This window comes from Otolemur garnettii, unplaced genomic scaffold (genome assembly GCF_000181295.1).
Source record: "Otolemur garnettii isolate 467f Iridium unplaced genomic scaffold, OtoGar3 scaffold00090, whole genome shotgun sequence".
Classification (NCBI taxonomy): domain Eukaryota; kingdom Metazoa; phylum Chordata; class Mammalia; order Primates; family Galagidae; genus Otolemur; species Otolemur garnettii.
In genome coordinates, this window is record NW_003852485.1 from 6,697,825 (window position 1) to 6,712,913 (window position 15,089).

The following is a 15,089-nucleotide window of genomic DNA, read 5'->3' on the forward strand; positions in this document are numbered from 1 at the left end:
GCAGACCAGGAAGCAGGGTCATAGTGGGAAGGCTGCGGTCAAACCTCCCATCGTCCAGATTAGAATAAGGAAGGACATTAAGCCAGAACGGGGTTGGGTGGAGATACAGTCATGCTTAAAAAAAATTTGTTCGGGGGAAAAAAAGATCAAGGAGATGTGCAAGTTTTTCCCAGCCTTCAGCAAAGGGCTTGCAGCGGAGGAGTTTGGGCATCCATTTGCTTGCCCCCAATTTTGAACCCTTCATATCAATACAGGCACGTTGTGCTACACATCTGAGGATGATGCTGCCAGTGGTGATTATCCTGGATGTGTATGGATTCAATTGAAAAGACTGGTACCAGTCTAGCCATTTCCTGTGTTGTACAAATAATTGATTTCAAACTGTAGCATTTTGAAAATACATATATACTGCCCAAACCAAGAATTCGATGTAGAAGTAAGCAAGGGCTTCCTAACCTGTCTGCACAAACAGCTGATTTAATCACTTTGATTTTAAATTAACAAGTCAAAAGGTCAGTCGATTTGATTAAAAACACATGCACAGTCTAATTGATTTGTTGACTGAACTGACTGTTCCCATGAGGAAACAGCGTGACGTGATGCCAGGAAAAGTGGCCTGACATCTGGCAGCCTCCCTGGGGTGCAGGCCACGCTACACAGCAGTTGTGGGAACTTGGTGAGCCTCTGAGGCTTGGGACATCCATGTCTCTGTCCTAGATTCTGGCAATAATCAAATGAGGTAGTGTAAGTAGAAATAAGTTTATACACTGGAAACTTCTCTCCTAAATCTGGTTGTTACTATAAATAACTGTCACAAACTTCTCCCAAAGCCAAACCAAGTATTCCTCAAACCTTTGAAATGCCAACCGTATACCTGGTGTGCTTTCTCACGGGAACTTTCCATGTTTGACGATTTCCATCCCTCTGCCGTCTGAATCCTGCTTCCTAGTGGTATTCAACAATGCCCTTTGTTAACAATTTAATTGAGCACTGCCGCAGATTGTAAGCCCAGCCAGTGCTGCAGTTAATGGAAATTCTCCTTTATATGAGGTGCATCTGCTGTGACATCTGTCTGAAACCCATGGAGAGGATTCGGTGTTCAAAAGCAAATTGAGGAATTACTATGTAATTGCGCTTTAAATTGGGTAGTCACTGATTTGCTCTCAAAATTCCTGTCTTTTGGACATACGGAATGTTAAACCAATATTAAAACCACCTGAGTTCTTTCAACACGAACAGCTTATGTTCTTAAAATGGTCAAAATAAAAATTTGAGGTGAACACCTGCATCTGTGGCCCCCCAAATCACAGCATTGTTTCCAGAAGAGAAAAAGTGGAGAGAAAAGAAATGAGAGTGGGAGAAGGAGCCATTAATAAAGGGAGGAGGAAATAGGGGGGTATTTTTAAGGTGGATTACTAAGTGCTTTCTCAGGCATAAAGCCTGTGAAATTGCTCACCCTCTCTGGTTGGAGAAAACATGGAGAAGTAGAAATAAGAAAGAGAGATCAGAGATGCAAGATTTCACCTGCCCCTGCCCTCCCCCCCCCCAAAAAAAAATCACTGGTGATACTATTTGGAGTTTGGAAAACTGCATCATATATAGAGAGAAGAGGAATTAATGACTCAAGAGCCGGTATCTAATAGTCCCTTTATAACCACCTAGATTTACAGTAGTGAAATCTGAGACTTAATACTTTGCTAAATGGTTACAAAACATAAATCTGAGGCATGTCTTCCAAACATAAATCTGAGGCATGTCTTCCAAACCCTTTTTTAAAAGCCAGTCAACAAATATTATTAACCATGTAATATATTGAGTGTACACTGCATGAAAAGCCAGGTTCTTAAGAAAGACTATAAGTGAACAAGGCAGCTGCGTGGCACAGTGGAAGGGAGGCTTTCTGCAGGTCCTGCTCTGCAGAGGAGCTGGGGGTTGAGCCATGTACAGCGACTGATGTCCATCCATGCTACATAAATGGCAATGGCATGTGCTGCCACCAAACAGAATTAGAAAAGCTTCTAAGTTCTCTATGGCTTCAATAGCTTGTCATTTTCTAAAGTGAGGATGATAATTTGAGAACTAGAGAAACTAAACAGCATCTGACACAGAGCACCGCATGTGATAAGCAGCGGTAGTGTTGTGACTGCCAGTTGTGGTTACAATGTAAACACACAGCAGAAGTGCAGAAACCTCTGACCTTCAGTCCTCCTGCAGATGTCCTGTGACACCATTACTGCACAGTGGGAACAGGGACAAAGCATTACACCAAAATCCAAAGTTGGGAGTTTCGTTTTAGACCACCATATATTAAAAAATACAAATTTCACTACATAGTTAATGTTAGGACTTTTCAATTAAATGAGAGGACTCACTTATTAAAGCAAAGGTATCTATTTGCATAACTGTGCAGACAGATACATGTCCAGTTTCTGTAACCAAAATTCTATGCTGAACATCCATCTTAAACAAATACCCTGTTGCGAATCATTCTTCTCCAAGATTTTTAACAGCAAAGCACTTCCTAAAAAACATGTTCCCTCACAGTCTCCAAAAGTCCTGTTTAGTAGGGGGGTGGGGTGGAGCACAGTAGTTACACTTACAAAATCAAGTAAAAATGCACCCCAAACCCGTCCTGGGCATGAACATGAGTTCCTTTCTTTGGGGGAGGAGCAGTTACAGGAGGTGGCATGACAGGTGGCAGCAGGGTACAGCCAGAGCCATTAGTCAGTTTGCTAAGTAGACACAGGAAGCCAGTTCAATGGAGCAGAAAGGTTCTTACTCTGGAGTTGGTAGAGAGAAGGAGTGTGATTGCTTTCTTAAGGGGCAGGCAGAGGGGCGATGCATAATTTTGCCTCCCCTCACTAAACATGCCTGTTTATCAGAGATGAATCAACACCTTAGATTACACATTATGCAAATAACTGTGGCACTTTGGCACCTAATGAGGTCTCCCTGCCAGAGTGTAGATTCATTCCCACTGTTGTCTGTGAAAAGTGAAAATAAATGTGTCCCCTTTCCCTCTGGCTTCTTTGTCCTTGAAATAAATATAGCTTCCTTGAAGGCCACATTCAGAGGCTAAACTGTATGGCAGATGGCAGTGTCTCCTACAGAGGTTATGAGTGTGAAATTCCCAAGCTACGTAACCAATTTAACAAACACAGAAATAGAGGCACAAGTGACTCTTGCAGATCAAACAGTAAGTAGCTCAAGGAAATCCATTCCTTAAATGAGATTCAGAATGATCCTGAAGATATTTCTGAAATAACGAATCAGATGAAAACCATTACACATGGTGCAAATATGTCAAATTGTATATAAAATCAGCACACTGTACCCCATGACTGCATTACTGTACACAGCTATGGTTTAATAAAGAAAGAAAGAAAACCATTACACAAAGGTAGGCAGTTCCTGATTTGCTCAATGAAAAAATGACACTAGGCAATAACAGAAGAGTTAGGTGGGGTGGTGCACCTTTCTCCTGGCCAGGCTCAGCGGCTCACACCTGTACTCCTAGCACTTTGGAAAGCTGAGACAGGAGGATTAGTTGAGGCCAGGAGTTCAAGACCAGCCTGAGCAATGTAGTGAGACCCCTATCTCTACAAACAACAACAACAAAAATACAAAAATTATCTGGCTATGGTGGCACATATAGTCCCAGCAACTAGGGAAGCTGAGGCAGGAGGATCACTTGAAGCCAGGAGTTTGAGTTTGCTGTGAGCTATAATGACACTACTGCACACCCAGGCAACAGAGTAAGACTCTGTCTAAACAAAGAAACTATACTTTGGAAACTATACTTTTCTCCCACCATGAAATGGGCCTCTTAATCTGCAGAAGTGAATTCGGAAAGCTACCTATCTATCCCTCATGTAAGTACCATAAAAAGGGAATTGATTTAACCAAATCCCAAGATAACTGGAAATTGTATGTTGACATTATACAAACAACTAGTCTATACATGAAAAAAAATGAGATCTTTCTGCAAACATAATCAGATCCAAGTACAAATTCCCAGAGGAAAGACTAGAAACTTGCCCTTGTAGTTCCTAAGACCTCAGATACATTTACATCTAAGGCGCTGTTTATCCCTGGGTAGATGCTTTTACTACATCACCTTTGCTGCCAACACTGAAGTTTGGGCTATAAGGATGAAATCAGCTTTTAACAAAAGCAATCTCAATGTTGGACTTGCCCGTCAGGGAAGACTCTACTGTAAAGTGGATTATTATCTCGAAAGAGAGCTTTGCTGAACAGCATAGGTTATGTTGGTCTCCATTTCAAAAGTTCATAGGTCAGAACTCAAAAATAAAGAGAATCACTCTCTAGGAGGCCAAGGCAGGTGGATTGTCGGAGCTCACAGGTTTGAGACCAACCTGAGCCAGAGCAAGACCTCGCTCTAAAAATAGCCAGTCATTGTGGGGGCGCCTGTAGTCCTAGCTACTCAGGAGGCTGAGGCAAGAGAATCACTTAAGCCCAGAAGTTTGAGTTTGCTGTGAGCTGTGATGCCATGGCGCTCTACCAAGAGTAACAAAGTAAGACTATGTCTCAAAAATAAATACATACATACATAAACAAATAGAATCAGGTCAGGGTAATGGTGTTCTTGTATTAGTAGTGTATTTCTATGTACTTGGACGAAGATTTATTATATGCAGTAGTCTGTATAAACTGTACTTCAGCTTAAAGTTAATAAATAGATGGCACCCAAATGGAGCCCATGTTTTTCTTTATAAAAATCCGCAGTATCTGAATAACAGTTTTCTTAGTGCATCCTTTTTAAGGGCCTACCATTGATAGATGAAGAAAGAGCAGCTGACTCTGGCTTCTCCATCCTTGAAAACCACAGTGTGGTTTCTTCCAGAAAATAACAATTCTCATAATAAAATCAGATGCAAATTCTAACTTAGATTTTACTATTTCTCTTCACTTTGGTTACAAAAGGTTACTTTCTCTGCAGAGTTTCTCCCCATAAGATGCAGAAATAAAGTTTCCAAACTAATGATGCTCTGATGCACACATTGTGCTTGAGGAGAGGGCTGGCACTTTCCTGCCAGCTAAGAAACTCCACCTCTGCCGTGCCTCTTGTCATTAATTTCACTAAGAATGACACCTTGATAAATATGCCCGTGTGGTAACTCATGACTCCCTAGAAAAGCTTTTAGAAACACCTTTTTTAAAAGCTCTTTGAGAGCAGTCTTCTACCCCAGAGTGTTGGAACCCAATATGGGCCAGCACAAGTTCCTCACTCTTACAAAAAGACGGTAACCTGTCTAGTTCATTCACGTCTTGTGATAAATCCACTGAGAAACACCTTAGGTTCTGAATGGAGGCAAAAAACTCTGGGATGATGCCTTTCTATGCATTTAGGACAAGAAAGACCATGGGATTAAACCTCCAATTTCTCAAATTCCCCACCGATACTGAGATTATATGGATGCTTCTTCCCATCACCCAATTAGCAAACCTGGCCTCAATGGCATAGCCACACTTGCCTGAGCAGCTTCTGCAGAATGTATCATAGAAATGAAATGTATCAGCCATCTAATGAGGACTGAAGATGCTATCCGGCACCCCTTTTTCCTGAGAGAGTGAGAAACACACACCAGGCTGGTCTTTAGCCAGCAGCCACTGAACCATGCTCCTAATTAGGAAAGTAAAATGCTCCAGACTGAGATGCAAAAAAAATTGGAATAGTTACAGTGAATACAGCTATTGAGAGACTCTGGATTTGCCACGAGAATATTTTGGGGAGAGGGGAAAATAAGATTAACCACAGGAAAGTATGATAGGCTAATATATTTAAGTAACTTTTCATATCATAAACTTTCCTTTAAAATAATAAAAATTTTTGTTGGTTTTTACATAATTAAATAGCAGAAACTATTAAGTGGACTTTGCTCAGGTTTTTAAACACTTCAATGGAATGTGGTTTGGCATAAATATTAACAAAACTGAAAAAAAACCAAATGAATTAAAACATAGTCCCTGAACTGGGCTATTTAAAGACACATACTAATATAAAAGTTACATTGTAGAGAGAATAGTAGGGACCTATTTGATCACATCTTGTTTAAGATAATAAAAACCAATGATCAAAACAAAACAGAACAGAACACCCAAGGTCTCTCAGTTCTTTAGATTTGAGCCTGGGTTTTATAATCCGACAGGGGAGTGGTAACCACACCTTTCACTCACCCATGCTTCCTAGCAAGTAAAGGTCTGCAGCACCTGCCACGGGACTCCTGCAAGTCTTCCCTGCACCTGCTACACTGAGCAAAGCTTCACATCTTATACAGACTTCTATAGCATTGTCTCATTCATCATTTCTACAGGATACCGAAACAAATTATGACTACTCTCAGGACCTCAACGCCTTAGAGGACAGTAGCACCTGTACTAAAAGAAACAGTGTTTTTTGTTTGTTTGTTTGTTTGTTTAGTTTTTTTTTTATTGAATAGTAACTGTGTACATTAATGCACTTCTGGGGTACAGTGTGGAGTTTTCACAAACAATCCGAAACACTTCCATCAAACTGGTCAACATAGCCTTCACGTAATTTTCTTAGTTATTGTGCCAAAACATTCATATTCTACTCATAGAAAGATTCACTTGTACCCTTGTAAGATGAACCACAGAAGTGAACCCTCGAATCCCCCTCCCTCCACGCATTCCCCCCTCCCTTCCCCTACCCCGTATCCTTAGGTTGTTATTAGGTTATAGCTTTCCTATAAAAGGTATAAATTAGTTTCATAATAGGGGTGTGTACATTGGATACTTTTTCCTCCAGTCTTGTGATACTTTGCTCAGAAGAACATTCTCCGACATCTGGAGAACACTTAGAGAACTGAAAATAGACCTGCCATTTGACCCTGCAATTCCTTTATTAGGTATATTCCCAGAAGACCAAAAATCACATTACAACAAAGATATCTGTATCAGAATGTTTATTGCAGCCCAATTCATAATTGCCAGGTCATGGAAGAAGCCCAAGTGCCCATCGATCCACGAATGGATCAACAAACTGTGGTATATGTACACCATGGAATACTATGCAGCCATTAAGAAAGATGGAAACTTTACGTCCTTCATGTTCAGATGGATGGAGCTGAAGAAACAGTGTTAATAATAGCATCCTCATGGCTAATAAGTTGTATTAAAATATCGACATGTATTTATAATTTTCTTTAAATGTAAACATTAACATTAGTTTTTATTAAGCACTAATGTGCTCAAAGACCAGCAGGGAGTGCTTTCCTAGAATTCTCTTATTTCATTTTCACAAACCTGAAGTAGGCACACTTTTCCTGTCTTAAAGCCAAAGAAAGGATTGCAAAGCAGTGAAGCAGCTAGAAATGGCAGAATTCAAACTCGGGTTTATGACCTATAATTTTAACACTTAACAATGCTGCCTCCTGGTACAATTCCCTCCACAAATGCTTTTCAAAATTACTGACAAAATCCAAGATCCTAGGAAGTAAAATATAAAAGTTTGTGGCTACAGTTTTTTTTTTTTTGAGACAGAGTCTTACTATGCTGCCCTCAGTAGAGTGCTGTGGTGTCACAGCTCACAGCAACCTTCAACTCAAGAGCAATTCTCTTGCCTCAGCCTCCCAAGTAGCTGAGACTATAGGTGCCCACCACATACCCAGCTATTTTTTGTTGTTGTTGTTGTTGCAGTTGTCATTGTTGTCCAGCAGGCCCAGGCTGGGTTCAAACCCTCCAGCCTTGGTGTATGTAGCCAGCATCCTAGCCACTGAGATATGGACGCTAAGCCTGTGGCTGCAAATTTTCATAAACATTCGACACAAGATAGCCTAACTTGACTTCCTTTATTTAAAATATTATTCCATGATGCTTCAAAGTTATAAAAAAACTAAGATGATAGGAAATCAAGATCTTCTCCCCACAGTATAACATGCCTGGAACAGAGCTTCCTTTAGACCAGGGAAATCCAGCCTGCCAGACTCTGTCATGCTGTGCTTGACCAGATGTCCAGAAGGAGCTCCATGGTGCATCCCCACATAGGAATTCTTAGTACTTGGCAGTTGGGTCAAACCATTATTGAACTTGGCTCATCAGACAGATGACCAGGATTGCTGATCCAGCTTCTTGGTAACTGTTCCTATGATGCTAAGGCGCAATCTAGGGTATAAGTGATGTGTCCTTGTCAGTCCAGTGCTAGTTCTGAAATAAATGACCTGGATAACTTCAAACAAAACACGAAATTGTCTTATGCTGCCATCCTAATGAGCCCAGATCATATACCATCATCATACTAAAACCAGAAAGGTCAACTTACCACTGTTCTGTGGATCTGACCCATAAATAGCTGGCTTTGACTAATTGTATGCTACTCTGCAATATTAGTGGCCCAGCAATAAGTTGTGGTTGCAGATTGATGACCCAGGGTAGGAAGTTATGCCTGTCAGTAGTACCATAAGCGTGATTTCAGGACTCCGGGCAGCAGACCATTGCTGGTGTCTTTCTTCTCTGGCATCACTACTGAGGATGTGAAGCTTCCAGGATAAGGCTGTTCTAACATTCACATCGCTGGGGTCCCTGAGAGTGCTAACAGAGCAAACCTGGAGAGAGTAGGAAGCCTATTAGACGAAATATCTAATAACAGTGGAGAGATGACTATATAAGTGGAAAATGGGATCGAAAATGAGTGGCATGAGAGTACACAGTAACAAAAAAAGTGTTAATGATACTACAAGAGAAAAAAGAGCATGAAAGTAACAGACAACATGATCCCATATTGATACATGAAAAAATATAAAATGCAAATGGAAAAATATCTACATCTATGTATGTATCAGCAGTGCTTATGTGTGCTTGCAAGGATTACAGGTGATTTTTATTTTCTTTTTACTTATTTTTATCCTCTACATTTTCGGTCTTGAGCACATCATTTTTGTAATACTAAAAAGCTTTCTCAAAGGGAGAGACAGGGAGAGAAAAACAAGAGTAATAAAGTATCCGATTTATAAGAATTTTTAAAAAAATACTCAAGTAAGATTACATTTATCCCATAAAGTAACCAGGCTCCTTTGTCTTAGATCTCTTTAAAAATAAATGTGATAATAAAAAAGTGATAGAAGCCATTTATGATTCCAAAGGGGAAATCGTGATAACCATCCCAAACTGTGTTCCCCAAAAGCTTTTCTAGCAGAAACAAAATTCTGTGGGCCATGTTATATCTCTGTCTTGAGACACTCAAAGGAATAGACCTTGGTAAAGACCTTAAGCAATCTTTCAGTAAATCTGCTGAACTTTGATTAATCCCGTTTCTACCCATTAGCACCTCACAACCTAAAATAATAAGGCTATTGGAATACGCTCAGGGTATAAGGCAGCACTTTGAAAAACTTCCCTCAGACCTCCATGAATATATCACTCCTACTGGGCGCTCACTTACATGCTTAGCTCTCTAGCCCAAGTAGAAGAGAAATAATAATCCTGATTTCTGACATTTGCTCCAGCAACCATGCCCTACAGTTCCTCGGGGACCCAGAAGCACTGACACTTCTCTACCAATCTGTGACTCACATCCCTGGGGAGCCACAGGCCCAGGACTGCTGCTGTGTGCATCATGCCTTAGAAACTTTCCAGTTAGTACAGGGTTATTCTTCACCTACCCCATTCCCATTGCCCCAAAATACAATTTAAATTCTCTCATATCCTGCCGTCAATGGCCTCTGTAAAGAATTTTCAGGCATATGAAAGCCAACTTGACAATAGCTCAGAAGATAACTTCCTGGGAGGGCAATTTTGGAAGCAGTGAAGTAATTTTGTCTCCAAACTTTCAGGGTATATATTCCCACCCGTAGCTTGGCTGTGACATGAGGGGAAGGCTCTTTTTAGGGGATTTCACAGAAGAACACAGCACAGTAGCTATTGCAAATAATGACCGTGGCTATGGTAACCCAAGGTGAAAAGCACGATTTGCATCACTTTATCACCCCTCAGAGATGCAATTTACATGTTACTGCTGTAACCGGACAAGATGGATGTAATCACAAATGACCCACCACAACAGCAAATCATATAATTTATTTAAAAATCTGTTCAGAAAGACACTCAGGAAAAAATAATTCAAGGATTTAACAGTTGACAACCTGTGACAAACCTTAAAAAATATTCAGCTCAGAAAAGTTTCAGGTTTTGTATTACATTGTCTGAATTTCTCTTTTATACATGATGGGTTATTCTGCATGTGTACATGTGTGCTTATTGTCTCCCACTGGGAATATTTCCCTAAACACAGGAACTTTAGATTTTATTTAGAAAATGTATTTTAAATCTAGAAACATTGTAATGACATCATGAGTTCAAGATTACAGGCAGAAATTTGCCTTGAATAGTGAAAAGGGCTGGGGCCTAGAAGAAGATATCAGACACCTATACCCCCTACAAACACCTTTTGGTGTATCTTTCTAGGCCATCATAAATGCTTGTTCTAGAATATAGTCCACTTTTCTATGATATCTTAATGCTACTATTAGATAACAAGTTGCTGATTATGGCAGTCAGGAAGCCATTTACTTATTATTTCATCAACTACAATGTCTCTTCCACTGTGATATTATGCTAGGATGTAATGGTAAAGATAGACATACTAGAGACAGCAATAAAGATGGTGATTAAGCCAGATAAAATCTTTGCCCTTACAGAGGTTAAAGTTTATCCAAGAGGCACAGTTAAAAGCAGTTGAGAAAATTAGCCTATTGATTGCGTCATCTTCCCATAGGAAGATGGAAACAATCAACCTAAAATACAGTCAATGGTAAAGTTACCAAGTTATGGATATATTGAAGGAAAAAATGATGACAGTTTAGTGGGGAAAAAATACAGACCGATGAACAAGGGCTCCCTTCACATTCTCACTTTCAACCAGATTCTACCATGAGGACAACATTGTGTTATACTGGGCAGCTCCCTCTTTTGAAATAAATCAAGTGATTTAACACCTTTGTCTCTCTGCATGTGCTTTCCTCTGACCGGTATCTCTCCCCTACAACCAATTTCTCTCCTATTGGAATTTCTCTATTCTTTTTTTAAAAATTTGACATATAAGTCAAATTTTATCTCTTCCATCAATCTAAGACAGTCATCCCCATCAAGAATTAGCTATTTCAGTATCTTACAAATTATATATCTAAAAAAATCCCTTATTTCTTCCCACAATTACTATAGTTACTCTAACTCTGAAGTCCTTAAAAGTAGTGATTTGAATGTTTGTATATTGCAATGTTAATAAATTTTAATGGTAAAAATGTCACGTAGAATGAATAATAACAATACAAACAAAAGCATAATGGTCCATTTTTAGTACAACGTAAAAAGGAGAATAAGAAGTTGTCATGTCTTCAGATTCACCAACAGGCACACATACGCTGGCATGTGCAGTTATAAGGTAAAATTAGTACATAACAAAAAAGAACAAACATATTTTTAGTAATTTTTAAGAGTATGTTATGGTGGCTTTTAAAAAAAAAAAAAGAGTCTTACTCCATTGCCCTGGATAGAGTGCTATGGCGTCATAACTCACAGCAACCTCAAACTCTTGAGCTCAAGAGATCCTCTTGCCTCAGTTTTTCTACTTTTAATAGAGATAGGGTCTCATTCTTGCTCAGGCTGCTCTTGAACTCCAAAGCTCAGACAGTCCACCTACCTTGGCCTCTGAAATCTGCTAGGATTACAGGCATGAGCCACCATGCCCAGCCTATGGTGGCCTATTTAAAGTGAAGATAGCATGGTTTTCAGTCAATCCACCTAGGGGGAAGAGGTATAGTTCCCTGACAGAGATAATCAGTTGACATCCAGGGCAAGATCACAGGAGGGCCATGTGACATCCAGTCAAAAGACATACACCATACATTTTCAGACAACAATGAAAAGAGAAAATAGAGTTTTCAAATATACTCCTCCATTCAAAGGGCTGCCTCTCACCTGGACAATGCTTTGTAGCATTTTCCAGGATGAGTACAGTAGGGATTTATTTCTTCTGTTTGCAGTGGTTAGTATTTCTCTTGAACAATGCCAAAGTGACCAGCAATTAATAATAACCAAAATTAAACTCCATAAGCCATTTTAAAGTTTACTATGCACTTCACAACCAGCATAAAAATTAGATTATATTCATCTCATTTTTGCACTTAAAGAAGTGGCGAGAATGATATGTGTCTTACAGTTCTTAGTTATGAACAACAGAATTCACTCAACCAGGCTAAAAAAACAGCTACCTATCAAAAGGCAGCTCATGAAATCTCTGGAGGGTCAAGACCCTGATTGGTTAACTAACCGGCCAGAAAAACCTGGCCATGAACAACGCAGCCCACCAAGTCCCTGAGAATTCCTTAGAGCTGTTTAGTGGGCACATTCTTGCTACCACTGCCTCTGCTACAACACAGTGTTTGCATTTAGAGACGGTTTCCGCAGAACTGCATACCTTTGTCATTCCACGTGCTTCTGAGAGATCCAAATACCCAGAAAGCAGCTGCCACCGTGCTGCTCACCCTCATTTGTGTCCTCCCCAGAGGGGTCTGGTTGGTGGGAACTAGGCTGTGAAAGAGCCGGGGAGGCTGGTTATGGACATCAGCCTCTTTTACAACAACACATTTCCAAGAAGAAAGGCTAAAGGTGTATTAGAACAGGAAATTAATTGGCTAAACTACCAAATCTACCATAAGTGGAGAATTTATTAGACTACAGTCTGATAACTATAAGTGACAGAGCCTTCTGATATCAAGTCTTACGTTCTTCCCAAGGTGAAATGAATGCCTCATTATGGTAGAGAACAAAGCTCACCTGGCATCAGAGCTCAGTTAAGATATACCTTAAGGCCAGGCATGGTGGCTCATGCCCTATAATCCTAGCACTTTAGGAGGCCAAAGTAGGAGGATTGCTTGAGGCCAGGAGTTCAAAGGAAGCCTGGACAACATAGCAAGGCCCTATCTCTAAAAAAGTTTTTTTAATTAGCTGGGAGTGGCAAAGCATGCCTGTAGCCCTAGCTACTCAGCAGTCTAAGGTGGGAGGATCGCTTAAATTTAGGAGTCTGGGGTTGCCGAAGGCTGTCTGTGATTATCCTATTGCACTCAAGACCCTGACTTAAAAAAAAAAGAAGTGTGTGTGTGTGTGTGTGTGTGTGTGTGTGTGTGAGACTGTGTACCTTAAGAGCAACTGTTTTCCTTTCACCTAATGTTGCAAGAACTCTAAGCATCAGTACTGGTTTGGCTTTCTAGATATCTTAATATTGTAAAGGGAGTAGCCCAGTGAATGGGGATGAGTTTTCATCCTTCTTCCAGTTCTCATTAAAAAATACTATCACATCTAACTTATGAAATTGAGGAGTTCAGAGCTAGAAAGACCCTTAAGCAGAGGTGAGATGCACAATAGTGGTGAGTCCATTTTCTATACCTTGCACATTATTCCACAGATAAGTCAAGGAAATAAGAACATAAATTGTAAGCCACCACTTAAAAAGTGAAATGGAGAATATGTGGTATAGACCCACATAGTACAGTTTAATAGACTTGTAGTCAAATCCAGATTTAATCACTCATTAGTTATGTGGCTGGGACAAACTGCTTAATCTCTCTGGGCCTGAAAATGGGAACCATGATACCTACTTCCTAACAGAAGTAATTTTTAGTTAAGATTATAGGAGTTACTTGTAAAGCACTTTATGTGGTACTAGTAAAAAGTAAGTATTGATTAAATATAAAATGTCATTTAACATATTATTTTGAAGGGCTTAATTACTAAATGTCATAACCTTGATTTAACAAATCATAAGGACGACGTGCTGTGGTAATCCACCCAGGTATGGAAATGGTTACTCTTTAGACAGAAGAGATACAGTACAGAATGGCAATCACCATGATTTCTGATGGTTTTATGTTTATATGTTTAAAAAAACAAAAAGACTATTTCCTTTTACACCTGACCTGTTTCCAATTCTACTTAGAGACCTTACCTAAATTCTCCCTCTACAAAACTTTCAAACTGTCTCATAGACTTTCAGATTATGTACTAAGGGACTAGGGAAGCTAATAGCTTGAAATTCCTTAGAAAAATCACCCGTGCCGTCTTTCCAGAACTTACTGAAGAAATGACTATTAAAATGCAGCTTTTAAACAAAAGAAAGTAGCCTTAGACTTTCACAGAAAGTCATCCCTAACAGGCCCAGTAAAAACATGCTTTGAATGGGACTTTGCAACATTTGAGCGGTTTCAGGAACAGGCTGACATCTCCAGTATAAGGAAAAGTAAAACTCAAATCTATGTAGGTGAAGAAAAAGCCCAGAACCTTTTTTTGAACCTTTTGTTAAGTTAGTCTGTGATAGAAACTTCCCAATCCAAGAAATACAACTCAAACACATATGTTCTAAAATACCTTTTCTGCAAAAAAAAAAAAAAAAAAAGACGGAAGGCAAACTTCTCCCTTTGATGTAAACTTACTTTTTAGCCTGTCTGTGGGAGAGAGAAGTGGTGAAAATGAGCAGGCCGAAAAGTGCACCGTCTCTGATCCCCCTTTCTTACGAGGATGGTCGGAGATTGACAGCTCTTGCTCTCATGTGTACCGTGTGCCGCTGAGACTGGAGGGAGCGCTGAGCAGGGATTTGGAGGCTGTGAAGAGTAGGCCCAGGAAGGGTGAAGAGAAGAAAACACAAAGGACCACTAGAAAGGTGAGCAGAGAGACATGAGGGTGCAACAGGCAGGAATCCAAAGCAGGAGTTGACACGTTGACACGCTGACTCACCCACCCAGCTGCCACCAGGGAGGCTTGGGCCAGAACAGTGTCAGGCTTTACTCAGAATGGCAGCTACCATGCTGATGATATATTGCAGGAAAGAGCACTTATTTAGGAGCCCTGGCTATGAAACCTAGAAGGAAAGCAAAACAATAATTGAAAGTGGTACCGGGGTCAAGAGAACGTCTTGCTGTTGTTGCTATTTTTCCAAGCAAAGGAAGGCAAGCACTTCTACAGACAAAGGAGGAGCCAGTGGGAGTGGAGAGACTTCAAAATGCCAAATATGGGAGAAGAGTCCTTCATCAAGGTTGAGAAAGCAGGATTTGTGGTCA

General features: G+C 40.1%; 1 protein-coding gene across 3 annotated transcripts in view; it reads left to right on the forward strand.

Annotated features, from left to right (window-relative positions):
• B3GALT1 (beta-1,3-galactosyltransferase 1) overlaps window positions 1-15,089 on the forward strand; it is a 34,880-nt gene that overhangs the window by 3,572 nt on the left and 16,219 nt on the right. The window contains exon 2 of one of the 3 annotated variants that reach the window (XM_023516342.1): window positions 14,473-14,692. The exons of the other annotated variants lie outside the window; for them this stretch is intronic. The gene's annotated coding sequence lies outside the window, so the exon portion shown is untranslated. The remainder of the gene's footprint in view (window positions 1-14,472; window positions 14,693-15,089) is intronic. 3 annotated transcript variants of the gene reach the window in all.